This window comes from Monodelphis domestica, chromosome 1, assembly GCF_027887165.1.
Source record: "Monodelphis domestica isolate mMonDom1 chromosome 1, mMonDom1.pri, whole genome shotgun sequence".
Taxonomy (NCBI): Eukaryota; Metazoa; Chordata; class Mammalia; order Didelphimorphia; family Didelphidae; genus Monodelphis; species Monodelphis domestica.
In genome coordinates this window covers 173650919-173668977 of record NC_077227.1, presented here as the reverse complement: position 1 = coordinate 173668977, position 18059 = coordinate 173650919, and the positions used below count along the sequence as shown (strand labels likewise).

At 43.4% G+C, this 18059-nt stretch overlaps 1 long non-coding RNA gene and 10 other non-coding genes across 11 annotated transcripts; 5 read left to right on the top strand and 6 right to left on the bottom strand.

Moving 5' to 3' along the window:
• Positions 1-1181: 1181 nt before the first annotated feature.
• Positions 1182-1253, top strand: TRNAP-UGG (transfer RNA proline (anticodon UGG)). Its single transcript has one exon. It is a non-coding gene; the product is annotated as a tRNA-Pro (tRNA).
• Positions 1254-1897: 644 nt separating this feature from the next.
• TRNAP-AGG (transfer RNA proline (anticodon AGG)) lies at positions 1898-1969 on the bottom strand. Its single transcript has one exon. It is a non-coding gene; the product is annotated as a tRNA-Pro (tRNA).
• A 934-nt stretch (positions 1970-2903) lies between these two features.
• Positions 2904-2976, top strand: TRNAT-UGU (transfer RNA threonine (anticodon UGU)). The gene has a single exon. It is a non-coding gene; the product is annotated as a tRNA-Thr (tRNA).
• A 1428-nt stretch (positions 2977-4404) lies between these two features.
• On the top strand, positions 4405-4495 carry TRNAY-GUA (transfer RNA tyrosine (anticodon GUA)). The gene is given in 2 exon segments: positions 4405-4441; positions 4460-4495. It is a non-coding gene; the product is annotated as a tRNA-Tyr (tRNA).
• A 944-nt stretch (positions 4496-5439) lies between these two features.
• On the top strand, positions 5440-5529 carry TRNAY-GUA (transfer RNA tyrosine (anticodon GUA)). Its single transcript is given in 2 exon segments — positions 5440-5476; positions 5494-5529. It is a non-coding gene; the product is annotated as a tRNA-Tyr (tRNA).
• A 1881-nt stretch (positions 5530-7410) lies between these two features.
• LOC130456251 (uncharacterized) lies at positions 7411-11429 on the bottom strand. Its single transcript, XR_008914832.1, has 2 exons — positions 9940-11429; positions 7411-7544 (listed from the first exon to the last, which is right to left on the bottom strand). It is a non-coding gene; the product is annotated as an uncharacterized LOC130456251 (long non-coding RNA).
• TRNAP-UGG (transfer RNA proline (anticodon UGG)) lies at positions 8623-8694 on the bottom strand. Its single transcript has one exon. It is a non-coding gene; the product is annotated as a tRNA-Pro (tRNA).
• Positions 10663-10752, bottom strand: TRNAY-GUA (transfer RNA tyrosine (anticodon GUA)). The gene is given in 2 exon segments: positions 10663-10698; positions 10716-10752. It is a non-coding gene; the product is annotated as a tRNA-Tyr (tRNA).
• Positions 11430-11696: 267 nt separating the features above from the next.
• TRNAY-GUA (transfer RNA tyrosine (anticodon GUA)) lies at positions 11697-11787 on the bottom strand. Its single transcript is given in 2 exon segments — positions 11697-11732; positions 11751-11787. It is a non-coding gene; the product is annotated as a tRNA-Tyr (tRNA).
• Positions 11788-13303: 1516 nt separating this feature from the next.
• TRNAT-UGU (transfer RNA threonine (anticodon UGU)) lies at positions 13304-13376 on the bottom strand. The gene has a single exon. It is a non-coding gene; the product is annotated as a tRNA-Thr (tRNA).
• Positions 13377-17209: 3833 nt separating this feature from the next.
• Positions 17210-17281, top strand: TRNAP-UGG (transfer RNA proline (anticodon UGG)). The gene has a single exon. It is a non-coding gene; the product is annotated as a tRNA-Pro (tRNA).
• Positions 17282-18059: the final 778 nt, after the last annotated feature.

The window sequence follows — 18059 nt, the reverse complement described above, 5'->3', positions numbered from 1 at the left end:
AAATAAAAAATAAAAAGGATTATTTGCTAAATAGGTGTATGGGGAAAGTTTAAAGAGTTGCAGAGTGATCAAAGAGGACAAACACTAAAAAAGAGATTACTGGCCATATCAAATAGGAGGTCAACTGTGACTGACCTTTTGAGAGAACACTCAGTTGAATGGTGAAGGTAGACTTCAAGGTATTTATTCCTGAATTAAAGGTTAGGAATGATATGGATCCATCTCCTGTAGACTTTTTCAAGGCATTAATGTGTTGCTATGTGTATTGGTGTATGATTGAAGAAACGGAGACCTAGCAGACCTGCTGTACTCTGCCCTCAGATTTAATCACCTTTGGAGAGAGAGAGAGAAGAAGAAGAAGGGTTTTGGTTTTGCGCTCAGGGACTGCAGGAAGAGAGAGACCCTAAGTTGGCCTGGCTAGCCTGTAAGACGCCTGTCTACCCTTGCCCACGCTGGCATAGGTTCACAGAATCAGAAATCTAGACGGAGAGCTGACAGACAGGCAGCTTCACAGACCATATAAGCCAGCCCACCCATCCCTTTATATATGAGGGAACTGAGGCCCAGGCTGGTTAAGGGAATTTTCCTAAGGATCTTCATCTTTCCACATTCAACGCTGCCCATTTCAACCTGCTGTAAGTTTCCCTAACTGGGGATGTCTTCCAAGGAAGACTTACTCCAAGCGCTGCTAATGGTAATGAAGTTAATAACAGGAATTCAGTATTGAACTTGTCAGGATGTGAGAGATAAAAGGAGGGGCGGTAGCAGAGACGTAGACTTTCACAAACCACTTAACGTCGCTTCTCTGTCGTTCAGCTCTTTCCTAGCGACTCTCATAAACTGTCTTAACAGCTGGGCTCGAACGGCTAAGCTACAGAGTTCAGAACAATGAGGAAACATGCATCTGCTCTTCTCCGTCCTCTCTCCTTCCCAACTGACCCTAAGCAAGACAAAATAGGAAGAAGACCATAGAAGCTTTGTACCTCCGTTGAGAGCTCTAAGAGGTAGTTCCTTAAGTTCTGAGAATTGAAATCACATTACTGCCGAGGCGTTTTTCCCAATACCATTGGCCAAGGTGATGGAGTGCTTAATTACCATTTACACAGAAAAATGAAAGTTTGAAAGGGCAAATGAAATTCGTTTGTTAATTAACAAATCTGTTCAGGCTTTCAAGTGTGGTAGGCTCGTTGGTCTAGGGGTATGATTCTCGCTTTGGGTGCGAGAGGTCCCGGGTTCAAATCCCGGACGAGCCCAATTCTTTTGGGCAGCCAGCTCAAAAGAACTAGAGATCAAAGCGCCAGGCCTTGGCTCAAGAAAGAAAGACTCAAGTTCCTCAAATCAAATCTGGTCCGACGCAATTACTAGTTATGTGATCCTGGGAAGTCACCTAAATGCATTTGCTTCGGTTTCCTCTGTGAAATGAACTCAAGAAGAAAACAGCAAACTTGCTTACTCAAAACGGGATCAGAAACGGTCGAAGACAAATTAACTGAACAACGAGAAGTGTGTTCACTTATCTATTAATTTTTCAGGTGTCAACGTTCTTCTGGTCTTTCTGCACTTGTTTTCACTAGGTGATCTGTAGAGTGAGTGGCCGCGCTGTAAGTAAATTGGGTCCGACTCAGAGTTCCAGCCTTTTGCCACGTCGAGGAAGAATCCAGACCTTTTCGCTTGACATCTTGGCTAGGCAGGAAGGGTTACCATAACGGGACTATTTCCGGCTGTTTTACAAAGAATCTACCCTTATTGGTGGTAAAGTCAATTCAATATAAAAATGTCAGAATATGAAGAATAGAAGGAGAGAGTAGTAACACAAAAGTTTGTAAACATACTTAACTCTTTAATTCTCGTTCTTCTCCTCTGGACTCAGATAAATCTAGTCTTACAAAAGGAAACTGGGCTCGTCCGGGATTTGAACCCGGGACCTCTCGCACCCTAAGCGAGAATCATACCCCTAGACCAACGAGCCACGAGTACATATGCTTGCTCTTCCGTTATATGTTTTTTAGGACACACATAGACATTCTGCGGTTACTTATGAGAAATGTTAGTTTTTCAGAAATCTCCCCAAGACTGTTCTCTTCTCCCCTTCGGTTATTCTTCCTTCCACTTTTCACTCGCTTTCCCACACTTTCTTCATGGTCCACCTTACACCTTTCACCATCGATCTCACTCTGGAAAGAGCAAAAGCACACATTTCAATCTCCTGCAGGACAGATATAAGGGCCCTGGACACTTTACTTCCTCTCTCCCACACATCTACGTTCCTCCCAGTATCTATCCTGGAAACAGACACTTAGAAAATCTGGCCTATCCAACTACTACTAAAGGACAAGAGCCATCACCACCGGAGGGGAAAGTCCCCATCCACCCACCCAAAGACATCCAAAGTTACAGGATTCTTCCAAATACCTGTACCTCAACCCCAAATTAGAGTGTTTATCCTAGTTGCTTAATCCCTACAGAAAAAGAGGTTTCCTTCATTCAGTTTTAAACATTTTAGGGTGCTTTTTAAAATCCTACACCTTAAGGAATAACTGTCATAATCTCGAGAGAAACATCTTAACCATTTATGGGTGCACTAAATGGGAAGGGGGTGGCTAGTTTTCCAAGTGGGTCTGATGCATGTAGTCATTTGATTGATTTTTAATTCAACTGTGAAATGTTACTCTTCTCTCTTCCCCCACCTCCACCCCCCTTTCTTTCTGGTTTTACCGGGCCGTGGATTTCCTTTGACAAGTACAAGTAAGAGAATAGAGTCCGTGTGGTATATACTTGACGAAGCCAAGGCAAGCAAGGCCTGGGAAAGCAGGCAAGATTCTTAATAACAGACAAAAGGAGAACATAGCCAAGTCAAGCCTCGTGTCCCTGGAAGTGTGCCTCGCAAGACAAGGATTAACGTGGGCTCCATAGCTCAGGGGTTAGAGCACTGGTCTTGTAAACCAGGGGTCGCGAGTTCAAATCTCGCTGGGGCCTCTCGCAGCTCCCGCACGCACACTCTTTTACGCTTCCACTCCCAGTTTCTACTATAGGAATTCCAAGTCTACCTGGAGCTTCCCCCCTCTGTGAAAGCGATCCAAATCCCGCCTTCTCCAGTCCTCTTCCTTCCCGTGCCATCTCTGTGCTCACCATTTTCTATTTATCCTGATTACATCTTGTTTGGTAGAAGTTTGTTTGCATGCTCTCTCCCCCACTAGACTGTAAGCTCCTCAAGGCCTCTTTTGGTATCCGCAGTCTCACTCGGCACAATGCAGAGCAGAGGGGCGGGGGTGGGGCTGGGGGGAGCTTAATTAATGCTGTTGGATTGATCTAGAAGCTACCGACCTGCATTGAGGAAGAGAGGGAGTTTCCTCGCCCTTCGATTCCCCGTAGTAATGAAACCCCAGGTCCACTCCTGTCCTATCTTATCCCTCGCCTTTCCGCTATCGCTCACCCTATCCCCATCCTTCCCTAGTGCTATCCTTATTCCTATGCCTATCCATAATCACCACCATCAATACAGCACTTTTCCAATGGGAAAAGATCCAATGGCCAAAGGTCCGTCCCTTCAAAGACTTCTTCACTGGCCGGTGCTCTCCCAGGTGCTTAGCTTTCTCTGACTGGAAATTTAGGCCCAAGAAACCTGAGTGTGTGCAAAAGGAGCCAGGAGGGACGATACTGAATGTTAAGGGGCTGTAATATCCACAAGCCTAGAATCGCATTTCTGGTTTTACAAATGGTCCGGCTCCGGAGCGGTGTGTTCAGGCATCTATCCGTCGGTCCCATTCACTCCAGAGTTCTTTGGGTAGTTCATTCACCCAACATTGTTTAAGTCTCTATCGCACGCTAATATGTATGTGCCAGGCCTTGCGTTAGTCTCCGGGGACACAAAAGCAAAAATGAAACCGTGCTTTGCCCTCAAGGAGGTTAAACTCTTCCCTGCGCCTTGCAGCAAATCTTTGTGTTCTCGTAACGTCGGTTATCTATAGGTTGTGGCCACCTATAACCCTCCGAGATTTTGCGTGTGGTCAAGAGAATTGTGTTAAATGAAAAGAATGTTGTGGGAAGAAAAGAAAGGCGTTGGGGAGCGAGTGAATGAGCCCCGGTTTTGCAGTGAGTTCAAGTGCTTTCCAGGGAAGTTGAAGGCAGGGCAAAGAGTGCCGTCAGGAGTTGGAAGTTGGCGCTGAAGGAACTGGAAATGAATCGATAGTCGTAGGGGGAAATGAAGACAGAAACCTCGAGAACGGCGAAGGTGGCAAACCTTCGTTGTTTGGATCGTGCCTGGGAGCGGGTGGGAGACGTGCCTTCACGCCAAATGCCCCAAACGGCGTGATTTCCTTGGCTAGGAAGAAGGCCAGAAAAGATTTGGCACCCATTAGTGCCACTCCTTTAAAAGGAGACGTACGCCGAGCTCTCCTCGTGCACCCTTCGATAGCTCAGTTGGTAGAGCGGAGGACTGTAGAGGTGACTCTTCCTGGGTATCCTTAGGTCGCTGGTTCGACTCCGGCTCGAAGGAAGGTGCTCCTGTTTTTAGACACATTCATCTGCCAACTGGCCCGCCTCGCCGGAAGTGCTACTATTCTTCTCCAATGCCATACGCACACAGAGGGTGAGACAGAAGAGCGACCCTTGACCAAAGTTCAAGAATCCCACGCCTCTCCAACGAACGCTTTCCCGAGGAAACTCGCTGAAGCCCAGAAGTCCGAAAAACAGGGAGCATCCTCCTGCTGCACCTTCTGTCTACCGGGGTGGGGGGTGGGTGGAGAGGACAGGGAGAGGTGGAGGCGGGGGAATAGCCAAAAGAAAGCAACCACTTCGTCGCACTCGCGCAAAGGAGCACTAACTGACCTGTGGCGCATTGCTTTGCCTTGAACCCGAGACTGTTCTGCTCTGGGTTATCAAACGGCCGAGTAGTGAGTGTTTGTTATTAATCCCGTCGTAGAAGTCAATTTAGAGGAACTGCGAGACTGGGCTTCAACGTAAAAGCTGGACCTTTTGGTGCGACAAGGTCATTTCAGGAAGCCGGGAAAGCAAGCATTCTGGGGGATACTAATCTTTTTGTCCCAACCATCGGCATATGTGTGTGTCTGTAGTATGGTAGCAATGAGGACCAAGATCGTTTCCGTGAGCGTGGCTTCGTCCCTTCTTGAAGATGCTAGGAAGAATCCATCGTTCTATTGGGTCCACCCGTGAGCTCCAGGGGAGAACTCTTCTTCTGTATGTGCAAGTAATCTGCTTAAAAAATCCTTTCGAGCGAAGAAAGAATAGATGAAAGGGAGACCGAAAGGGAAGACACAAGGAAGGGTTGAAAGGAGGGGGGCGAGGAAGAATGAATTAGGGGAAGGGACGATTTGTATGGACGCACAGAAGGATAAGGGAAAAAACAAAAAGGTGCAGGATGGGGAATCGGCGTTTCGCGCACGTTTCAAGTAAACTATGTGAAACTTTTCCCTCCGTTCCCCTTCGATAGCTCAGCTGGTAGAGCGGAGGACTGTAGAGGTCAAATCTGTGGTCATCCTTAGGTCGCTGGTTCGATTCCGGCTCGAAGGAGGAGTGGTGCAATTTTGAGTTTCAACCCTGCACTAAATACACGTGTCAGAAGACCGCTAGAAGGCGACCTCTTTACAGAACGAAGCTGAGAGGGCAGTGACCTTTGTCAGTCCATCTAAGACTCTCATCACATATATCTGACAATTGTAAGAGAAAAATGCTCATACTACGCAGCTAGGCAACTTGGTTATTTTCTTTTTTAAACCCTTATCTTCCGTCTTAAAATCACTACTCTGGGGATTAAGTTACTTGCCCAGGGTCACACAGCTAGGAAGTATCTGAACTCAACTTTGAACCCAGGACCCCTGCTCAGGCACTTGATTATAAATTTAATCCCCTAGTAGCTCCTTCTCCGTCCTCTCACTTTCAAAGTCTCACTGTCTTTAAAGATGGAGGAAAAGCATAGCTGTTCTTGAGGAAGATTGGAGCAAACCAATACCAAAGTTTTGCTGAGTGGACAAATGTTTTTCAGGGAACTTGAACACATGGAAACGAAACCATAGTCGGGAAGATTGAAGTGGTGGATCTGAATGAATTGCTACTGAGTGACTCAACTGAAACATGATAAATCTCATTTATTATTGTTTGTCTTCTCAATGGGAAATGGGAATTCAGGCAGAATGGAGAGAATTTTTTTCTAAATGAATGTTAAAAGTAAATAAACGTATTGATTAAAGGGGGAAAACTGAAGTTCTCTCAAGAATAGAAGATTCTACAAATCTGGCCTCAAACACTTTCTAACTGTGTGACCCTGGGCAAGTCACTTAACCCCAATTGCCTAGCCTTACCACTCACATGCCTTGGACCCGTTACTTAGTATCCATTCTAAGACAGAAGGTAAGGATTTAAAATTTTAAAAAGAAAAGAATGGAAGGTTCTATCTAGCTAGTGCTGCATCAGCTGAACAGTTGTGCTAAGTTCTATCATTGTCTAGGTAATGTTTCCTGCCTTGGAAGCACAGAAAAATGTTTAAAACAGGCTCTGAACTTTGCTTAAAAACAACAGAATACCATTTTTTCTGTCGTCTCCACAATACAACTAGTAAATCTAAAGGACTGTAGAATTCAGGATGATGGATTACCTAAAGTGATTCTAGATTGTAGTAATCCTTTCATTTAGTAAAAACCACAACCAAATAATTTTCTGTTACTCCACCCAAAGGTACCTTCCAGGACATTGGATAAGTGATAGTCAAACAAATTATTGAATACATGAACAAGCTCCCAAAGGTCCTAAACATTACTCATCCCCTAAAGGTGATCCTTCTTTGTGACACATCTGTGATCGCTTCCTCTTTTCTTACCTCTGTATTCAGGGAGGACTAATACCACCCTGTGAGGACTTGCTAAGTCTTTTTCAGGGCTGATTTCCTCCTCACCTGCCAGCCAGCTGTCATCTATGACTCTAAGAACCTGTAGCATAGTCAAAAGGCCATAAATTTTCTCTGCAATCAAGCTCACCCAGGTTGAGGCTTACTGACAGGCATCAAAACTGTTGGTGACTTAGGGGGATGTCTACCCCAGTAACAGGAAGACTTCTCCTTCCCCTCCCTGGCCTCCGGGAAGGGGTATTAGTGAAGTGGAGATTATTTATTTATCCAGAAGTTCCTTATTCCATTGAAATCAGTAGCCCATTCACTATCCATTTTCTTATTATTTTTTATTTGGGTTATTTTAAAAAATTGATGGTTGATACCTGCATTGATTATAGGAAGTGTTCCTGGGTCTGAGAGTTTTTTGGCATTCTATTCAAATACAACCACAAATCCATTTTGTGTCTATTCTCTTATGGTCAATGATTTGGGGTATTTGTTAACCTTTTCTCTGAAAGAAAACTGTTGTCATGGAAAGATAACATAAAAAAAAACTGTAGTACTGAAGATTAGAGAAAAAAAAGTAATTTTTATTAACTAAATACACTTTTTCCATCAAGGAGAAACCAAACAGTTTTCAGGTGAAGTCTAGATGAATGATTAAGATGTGGACATTTTCTTGAATCTTTAAATAGTTAGGGACCTGGAAAGAAAGAGAGACAGTGAAAGAAGAGGGAAGGAAGGCTCAGAAGCATTGGATGCAACAGGAGGGAATAAAAAGCTCAGGTAGAGAGATGACTGCCCCAGTAAGGTACCATTTTTGTAGCTGAAGGATAGGTAAAAATAATGCTCGTTTAAGGTTGGGGGTTGGGAAAAAACCCTGAAGAGAAACTTGATGTGAAATCATGTCAATAGTCCTCTTCTTTCAGAAGAAGATAACTGGGCCATGTGCTCTAAATGTGAGGCCACAGACTTCCCAGTCCCAGGCAATCTCTCAACATTCCTTGCCATTCAGAGCAGCATAGGATATCTAAAGGAAGCCCTCAAGAATCTTCACAATCACAACAGTTGTTATCAAAGTTGAAACAAAAGGAACTTGTCACTTATACAGTATGAAGAAGGAAAAAGCCATAGACAATAGAAAGAGGAACCAAGAGGGTAGGGAAAGACTGAGAAAGGAAACTTTTAGTAGCAAACAGAGTATCTAAGTAGGCCTCTCTGTAAAATTATTTAATTTGCTCTCTTTTCATTCATTCATTCATTCATTCATTCATTCATTCCTTTAACTCATTTTTTGGTTCTTCTCATGTCTGCTGCACAGGGATCCATCCCCTCCTTGTTTCTCTGTAAATCTATTTTCTTTTGGTGACTTATAGAGGGGTTAGTCTAGGCATGTTCTGAGAAGAATTGAGCACTGTCTTAGGCTGCTGCAGACTCAACATTTCAGCCTCTTATTTGAATGGAGCCCAGATGGGAACACTAATGGACACCATTGGAAGGCAAGAAAGGTTGGAATAATGGAAAGGTACTGTTTATTAATTTTATTTAGTGGTTTTAGCAAGGCAGAGAATTTAGCATTCCATGTTTCCAAAGCTTGAAATTGAACAGTTGGAGAAAGAGATGGCCCAGAATATAAAACTTTCATAAATCCTCTTCTACCACCGTATCCTCCAAAATTCTTCCTCAACAACTGGGATAGGTAACGGTTGGAGAATGCACGTGAATAGCCTATATATGTGAACTGAAGAAATTTTCTGTCCTCTGTATCCTCCAAAACAACTGGGCTCGTCCGGGATTTGAACCCGGGACCTCTCGCACCCAAAGCGAGAATCATACCCCTAGACCAACGAGCCAGGAGGGTAACCACCTTCTTTCCGCTGAAGTATTTTAGAATATGGATAGCTTAACTTTGGAAGGCTTTTTTTCTTTTCTAAATCTTCCTACAGTGTAAGGATTCATCTAAACTCTTCTTTTCTCTTCCCTTCCTATTATTCTTTCCCTCCAACTCAACTCACCTTTCTACACCTCCTTCAGTGCACACCACACACCTTTCACACCACACACCTTTCACCAAATTCTAAAAAAAAAAAGACCTAAACACATACTCCAACTTCCTGCAGCACAGACATAGATATGGGATATGGAGTCTATACACATTCTCTCTCCAACCTCTCCTCCCATACACAGTGAAAGATGCGCTTAGCAAATATGGCATCTCCAGCTGCTCCAAAGGGACAAGAGTAACTACCATCTGAACCCACTCTTAGCCCCAACAAGGACAACTAACCTTACACTCTTCTTCCTAGCTACCTCTACCTCAATTCTGCTCATCAACAAAGATTATTAAATAATTCTTACGACCCTTCCAAACACCGTCTGTCAGTAAAGAGTTTAACGGAAAACAGACAAGCCCAACATCGATCGAAACCTTGCCCACTTTTACTATTGTTACTTCAAACAGTGAATCACTCTCTCTTCTCTCTCTCTACTCTTTTCGTCTCCCTTTGCCTACCGTATTCATCCTGCTTAAATCCCGATTTATTTTATTAGATATGACTATTCCGCCCGGGATGATTTCAATGTGTCACCTTAAGCCAATGTGTGGATTTACGGACCATGGGTAAACTACTGGAGGCTTAAAACGACCTGAAGCTCGAGGGCGACAAGACCAAAGGGCTCCGGAGTCAGCCAGGCTGGTCCACGGAACTCCAGTCTACACTTATTCACTCTAGTCGACGATTAACCTCTAAATTGAGAGCTGGTAGGGATCTCAAAGGCCATCTAGTCTAGCCCTCTTCACTTTACAAATGAGGAAACCGAGGCCTAGGGTAATTAAGTAACTTGCTCAAGACATTTTCATCTTCTGGAAGTACACACTTCCACTAAGCCATATTTCAACACCTATAAAGCAAGTCATATTTATCTATCTGGATCTGTCATGCTCTTGCTTAACTCTGTGTGCACTGAAATGCGTAGTTTAACCCATCTGGGCTTGCATTTGTACATTTAAAATTAAGGGATTGGATGATATGACCTCTAATATCTAGTACATCTTTGGTATAGACTTGTATGAAAAAGTACTTTGTTAGAAAAATTACCTTTTCACAAGCTTGAGCATTCCAGTATTTGCATGATCATTCTCATTAAAATTGTTTCCCTTCATAGAAAAAGTTAGCACAGGGCGGTTTTGTTTTGTTTTTAACCAAACCAAGCAAATCTTCCTCTTTCTCCAAGTGCCAGAAGCTTAAGCTACAATGTAGAGGAATCAATAACAATTTCTCCAATTACTCAGATTGAACTTGGGATCTATTCATTTTGTACTTCCAGATGAAATTCAGAATGGCCACATGTTCTCTGTATGTTTGTGATTGCTTTTTTGAACTCAAGTGCTATTTCATTCAACAGATTCTTTCAAGAAACAGAAATCGTTGCCATCTTTGTGTTGTGATCTGCAGCTTCTGTATGCAGCTATTTGCAAGCATACGAATTCATCAAGTTGTTCGTTAAAATAGTGTACATCAGAATAAATGACAAATACTTGGGACATTCCCTCAAAAAAAAAAAAAGGTGGATTTACTGCCGTAATCAAAGCAGCAAATGGAGTGGTGGTAGAACAGGAGTATTGCTTTAAAATGAGCATTACCTTGACAAGTAAATCAACACTACTCCAAGACTTGCTTGCTGCTTTGTCTATCTGGAAACAATAAGAAGAATGGAAAGTGGGGCAGAGGAGTGAACAGTTCTTGTAAAAAGGTCGCCTTCTTGCGGTCTTCTGACACGTGTATTTAGTGCAGGGTTGAAACTCAAAATTGCACCACTCCTCCTTCGAGCCGGAATCGAACCAGCGACCTAAGGATGACCACAGATTTGACCTCTACAGTCCTCCGCTCTACCAGCTGAGCTATCGAAGGGGAACGGAGGGAAAAGTTTCACATAGTTTACTTGAAACGTGCGCGAAACGCCGATTCCCCATCCTGCACCTTTTTGTTTTTTCCCTTATCCTTCTGTGCGTCCATACAAATCGTCCCTTCCCCTAATTCATTCTTCCTCGCCCCCCTCCTTTCAACCCTTCCTTGTGTCTTCCCTTTCGGTCTCCCTTTCATCTATTCTTTCTTCGCTCGAAAGGATTTTTTAAGCAGATTACTTGCACATACAGAAGAAGAGTTCTCCCCTGGAGCTCACGGGTGGACCCAATAGAACGATGGATTCTTCCTAGCATCTTCAAGAAGGGACGAAGCCACGCTCACGGAAACGATCTTGGTCCTCATTGCTACCATACTACAGACACACACATATGCCGATGGTTGGGACAAAAAGATTAGTATCCCCCAGAATGCTTGCTTTCCCGGCTTCCTGAAATGACCTTGTCGCACCAAAAGGTCCAGCTTTTACGTTGAAGCCCAGTCTCGCAGTTCCTCTAAATTGACTTCTACGACGGGATTAATAACAAACACTCACTACTCGGCCGTTTGATAACCCAGAGCAGAACAGTCTCGGGTTCAAGGCAAAGCAATGCGCCACAGGTCAGTTAGTGCTCCTTTGCGCGAGTGCGACGAAGTGGTTGCTTTCTTTTGGCTATTCCCCCGCCTCCACCTCTCCCTGTCCTCTCCACCCACCCCCCACCCCGGTAGACAGAAGGTGCAGCAGGAGGATGCTCCCTGTTTTTCGGACTTCTGGGCTTCAGCGAGTTTCCTCGGGAAAGCGTTCGTTGGAGAGGCGTGGGATTCTTGAACTTTGGTCAAGGGTCGCTCTTCTGTCTCACCCTCTGTGTGCGTATGGCATTGGAGAAGAATAGTAGCACTTCCGGCGAGGCGGGCCAGTTGGCAGATGAATGTGTCTAAAAACAGGAGCACCTTCCTTCGAGCCGGAGTCGAACCAGCGACCTAAGGATACCCAGGAAGAGTCACCTCTACAGTCCTCCGCTCTACCAACTGAGCTATCGAAGGGTGCACGAGGAGAGCTCGGCGTACGTCTCCTTTTAAAGGAGTGGCACTAATGGGTGCCAAATCTTTTCTGGCCTTCTTCCTAGCCAAGGAAATCACGCCGTTTGGGGCATTTGGCGTGAAGGCACGTCTCCCACCCGCTCCCAGGCACGATCCAAACAACGAAGGTTTGCCACCTTCGCCGTTCTCGAGGTTTCTGTCTTCATTTCCCCCTACGACTATCGATTCATTTCCAGTTCCTTCAGCGCCAACTTCCAACTCCTGACGGCACTCTTTGCCCTGCCTTCAACTTCCCTGGAAAGCACTTGAACTCACTGCAAAACCGGGGCTCATTCACTCGCTCCCCAACGCCTTTCTTTTCTTCCCACAACATTCTTTTCATTTAACACAATTCTCTTGACCACACGCAAAATCTCGGAGGGTTATAGGTGGCCACAACCTATAGATAACCGACGTTACGAGAACACAAAGATTTGCTGCAAGGCGCAGGGAAGAGTTTAACCTCCTTGAGGGCAAAGCACGGTTTCATTTTTGCTTTTGTGTCCCCGGAGACTAACGCAAGGCCTGGCACATACATATTAGCGTGCGATAGAGACTTAAACAATGTTGGGTGAATGAACTACCCAAAGAACTCTGGAGTGAATGGGACCGACGGATAGATGCCTGAACACACCGCTCCGGAGCCGGACCATTTGTAAAACCAGAAATGCGATTCTAGGCTTGTGGATATTACAGCCCCTTAACATTCAGTATCGTCCCTCCTGGCTCCTTTTGCACACACTCAGGTTTCTTGGGCCTAAATTTCCAGTCAGAGAAAGCTAAGCACCTGGGAGAGCACCGGCCAGTGAAGAAGTCTTTGAAGGGACGGACCTTTGGCCATTGGATCTTTTCCCATTGGAAAAGTGCTGTATTGATGGTGGTGATTATGGATAGGCATAGGAATAAGGATAGCACTAGGGAAGGATGGGGATAGGGTGAGCGATAGCGGAAAGGCGAGGGATAAGATAGGACAGGAGTGGACCTGGGGTTTCATTACTACGGGGAATCGAAGGGCGAGGAAACTCCCTCTCTTCCTCAATGCAGGTCGGTAGCTTCTAGATCAATCCAACAGCATTAATTAAGCTCCCCCCAGCCCCACCCCCGCCCCTCTGCTCTGCATTGTGCCGAGTGAGACTGCGGATACCAAAAGAGGCCTTGAGGAGCTTACAGTCTAGTGGGGGAGAGAGCATGCAAACAAACTTCTACCAAACAAGATGTAATCAGGATAAATAGAAAATGGTGAGCACAGAGATGGCACGGGAAGGAAGAGGGCTGGAGAAGGCGGGATTTGGATCGCTTTCACAGAGGGGGGGAAGCTCCAGGTAGACTTGGAATTCCTATAGCAGAAACTGGGAGTGGAAGCGTAAAAGAGTGAGCTTGGATCGCTTTCACAGAGGGGGGAGCTCCAGGTAGACTTGGAATTCCTATAGTAGAAACTGGGAGTGGAAGCGTAAAAGAGTGTGCGTGCGGGAGCTGCGAGAGGCCCCAGCGAGATTTGAACTCGCGACCCCTGGTTTACAAGACCAGTGCTCTAACCCCTGAGCTATGGAGCCCACAGTGAGCCCTGTCTTGCGAAGCACACTTCCAGGAACACGAGGCTTGACTTGGCTATGTTCTCCTTTTGTCTGTTATTAAGAATCTTGCCTGCTTTCCCAGGCCTTGCTTGCCTTGGCTTCGTCAAGTATATACCACACGGGTTCTATTCTCTTACTCGTACTTGTCAAAGGAAATCCACGGCCCGGTAAAACCAGAAAGAAAGGGGGGTGGAGGTGGGGGAAGAGAGAAGAGTAACATTTCACAGTTGAATTAAAAATCAATCAAATGACTACATGCATCAGACCCACTTGGAAAACTAGCCACCCCCTTCCCATGGCAACCTCCTCCACAATATCTGACCTACGTTTCCGCTCTTCACCTTGCTTTGTCCACATCCCTAGCTAACTTTCTCGAAATGATTCAGACTTCTTTGGTTGTACAGAATGTCAGAAACCCCCTAGCTCCGACTTTGAAAACTTCTCCAAAAAGTAGAGGAAACAGAATGAAAGCAACTGAATTTATAGAAAGACAGAGAGTCTGAAGCCCAGGAGGGATCCCATCTGATGGGTGAAAAAAGATTCTTAGAGATACTATTTTGAGAGTGAAGAAGAAAGAGCCTGGCTGTTGTCTCCCACCCAGATAGTGGAGCCTTTCCCGTACTTTCTGTGAAGGATGGCGCTTTCCCTATAGCTAACTAATGCTTCTGGCTGCTTTGGCCCTTCCTTTTCTCCATATGACTGTCCTGGGCCTTTACTGTTTCACTACTGGCTATGCCTACACCCAGGATCTGAGTGGCTCAGGGCTCAGTCTTCTCATGACAGCCTCAGCCAACACTGGTGTTATGGGAATGGCGATTTTCACCAAATTACACCAAAGGTGTTGCCTGGTTGCAGCAGGTCTGATGTCTGGAATAATCCAGAGAGACTGTTTTACCCTCTGTGTGATCTCTGTTTTCATGCCTGGAAATCCTTTGAATTTAACAATTTTCCTCTTTGAAGACGTCTTTACTAGATTAATTCAAGGTAAAGAACTGCCCACCCTCCCCCCTCCCCAATAATACCTACAGAAGTACCTGAAACTTCCTTCATACCTGCAAGGCACAATTTACTAACCGAGGCTCAGCCCATGCGTGGAAGGATACACAGAGATCAGTCCTAAGCCTATGTTTTTAATCGCTGTCAGTGTGCTGTCTGCAGAGATCATTGCTGCTAGAATTGGTGTTTGGGCTTTTGATTTGACTGTGATACAGTTACTACAAGAAAAAGCAACAGAGTGGGAACAGGGCATTATGAATGGTATGCAGGACTCCATGATTGTCTTCTAGATTTTGTGCACTTCATGATGAAATTCTGGTTTACTTGAATGGATTTCAATCTTCTTTGTGGTAACGGGCCACATGATGTGTTTCTGATTGTATGGTCAGAGCCAGAGTGAGATGTGATCTGGGATTCCACAAAGAATGCAAATTACCTTGAGTAAATGTTAACAAAGATGTTCCAACAATCCCATGGAAAACTTGCATGTGACTCTGGACCACCCCTGGCACCATGCCTTCTTTGTTCTGTCTCTATATAATATCTGGCCTGGCCTCTGGTGAGTAGGCTTCCCCAGTGGACCTAATTAACCCTAATAAAACTTAAACTTATTCATAACTGAGCTGGCCTGGGCCCTTTCTTTCTTTCTTTGGCCTCTTAGTATTCTCTTGGAGGTTATGCTACCCTCCAATTGTCATAATTAGGGCAGAATAGATCTGCCTCCTAACACTGATTTGCCCAGAAAAGTGGGAAGTCAGTTTTCTTTGTTGATCTGATTAAAAAACAGTCTCTGATGATGCAGGAAGTATTCTGTCTATTGTGTAACACAGTTAATTGTTGCCGTCCCTGTTACTGAATTGTAGCACCAGTCCTTAATTTAGTGCACCCATAAATGGTTAAGATGTTTCTCTCGAGATTATGACAATAATGTATTAAAGAATAAGCTTCAAAAAATCAACATTTTAATATATGAATTATGAAATCCTCTTCATAGTAGAAATTAAATGACTAGGAAAAATTACCTACCAACTGAAATATGGATAGTTTATTGGTCAAGCTGATGTTCCCCTTTTGCCTTAATGGAAGAAAGAACCTGGAATAGGGAACTGATGTTTATTATTTGATATAGTTACTCTTTGATAAATGTCTATTCTCTATGCTCAAAAATTCAGATACAATTCTTTCCCCCCTAAATGATAGTATGCTAATTCTTTTTGAAGTAAGGCTACTCTCATGTTCTTTGTGGCTTATCCTCATCATTTAAATGTAAGTACTAAAATTTATTTCTCCTCCAACCTTAAAAAGTAGAGTTAGTTAACATGAGCTTAGTATTATACTATTGATGGCAAGGGTTCAAGAGGCATATGGAATGTTTTTATATTTCTTTAGTATTTTCTTATCATAGATATTTTAGTCAAATTTAGAAAAGCACTTTTATTTTTTTATTACCACGTGGTATAGAAAAGATCAAAATATCACATTACACATCTGTAGCACTTTGGATAATGAACTATTATGTAAGCCACATATATAGTTATAAGATAACATTATAACCATTTTACATAAAGATGAAAGACATGATGAAAGTTGTTTTCATATTGCAATAACTGCACTACATAAAGTAGGAGGCAGAAATTAATAAGAAAGAGACATATTTGAATTTTACTCCTGCAACTGAATTAAATCAACTCTGTAAGCTTGTATTATAAGAATCTTAAAGATGGTGAGTTCAATATAAAAAGAACAGTGGGAAATTGTTTTATAAACCATGGACATGGCTTTTAAGCAGTCTTTTGGCAAGGCAATATTAAGGTATCTGTTTCCTTTCGTAGGAAGAAATTATCTTAAAATAATTGTATAGTAGGCACTGGCTCATAAATGTGTACCTTCTAAATGTCTTGGGGGGGCATTTTTGTATTTTGTTTTATAAGTTTTACCAATCATTACTGAATATTACAGCATCAGGTTGGTACTTTGCCATTGGTACACTTCATGGAGACTCCAATACTTACTGTATGCTATTCTGAGCAGTTTTCTTCCTTCCTTCCTTTCTTTTTCTTCCTTTCTTTTTCTTCCTTCCTTCCTTCCTTGCTTCCTTGCTTCCTTCCTTCCTTCCTTCCTTGCTTCCTTCCTTCCTTGCTTCCTTCCTTGCTTGCTTCCTTGCTTCCTTCCTTCTTTCTTTCTTTCTTTCTTTCTTTCTTTCTTTCTTTCTTTCTTTCTTTCTTTCTTTCTTTCTTTCTTTCTTTCTTTCTTTCTTTCTTTCTTTCTTTCTTATGCTTAATCTTTTCTTTCTTTCTTTTTCACTTTTTCCTATAATATGACAGTGTAGTATTCTTCGTTGTAAAAAAATTTTTTTTAATAAACATCTCTACATTTTTAAAAATGATGAATGGGATTAAGGTAGAAAGTTGTTGGGAAGAAGCTTGTAAAGTTCATTGTCCTTGGCTTGAGGATGGCTGCAAGAGGTAGTTGTTATTGCGAGTGTTTACGGGACAGACTTTTTTTATTTTTTTGAGCACGGAGGTTGGAGAGAAGAGACGAAAAGTGCCCCAAATGCTCTGGTCTAGGAAGGTGGAATGTGATTTGTATCTTTTCTGGGGAGGAAGGGGTGGTGAAAGGATTTGTGTTGAAGGAGGTATGGAAAAGTGAGTGTAAGTTGGAGGAAGAATAATGAAAATGTAAGAGAAAAGAGCAGTTTTAGGGAATTCTTGTTAAATTTGGTGACTCCTCTAAACAAGGGTTCCCCCACAAAAAAACAAAATAGGATACGCCTTTGCTAAACTACTTAGGGGAAGATAGTTAAGCTTGTTACGTGTGGCTCGTTGGTCTAGGGGTATGATTCTCGCTTTGGGTGCGAGAGGTCCCGGGTTCAAATCCCGGACGAGCCCTCCTATTTTCTCTCAGTGCTTACCTTGCTTACAATAACAAAATCAAGTAGATTTCACAGTTTGGAAACATCTATCAGACTTCCTGCTACTGCACACTGGCTGGATATATACAATAAACGGAAAAATAAATAAGCACTGACTTTCATTTGGAATATCAAGCCTTCTGTTCTTGGGTTTTTTTGGACCTTCTTGACTCCTTTCCCTGCTGACTGGTTGTCTATGCTTTTAATAACTGTACTAGGACTTGACTTTGTTTTCAGTTTTGCTGATATGAGTTCTGGAAACATTTCTTAGGGTTCACTTCAGGGAGGATATGCTGTTTTGAAGAACATGGTATAAAGTCCACAGACTGCCATGGCTTAACTCTACTTCCCTGAAAAAATGAAGTGATATAGTATGAATCCTCATCGTGCCATCACACACACAAAATTTTTTTTGGTGTTATTAAACAACCACTTTCTACCCCTTCCCTTTAGCCACAGAAGTGATTTAGAGACTCCTCATGAAGGAAGTCATCACTCTACCTAAATGTGTAATTCCATTCCCTTTCCTTTCCTGAATCTCTATCTATCTGTCCCTGTCTGTCGCCAGCCATCTCTGGATTCTTGCCAGCAGCCCAAACCTATTTTAAAAATACCCTACCCCTTGACCTTTGTATCATCATCTGTCTAGTTGCCACCCATTTTTTGCTTCAATGTGAAATAAATATCTTGGAAAATTCCACAATGGATGCCTCCATTTCTTCCCTTACCCCCCCCCTTTTTTTAATATCCAGCAG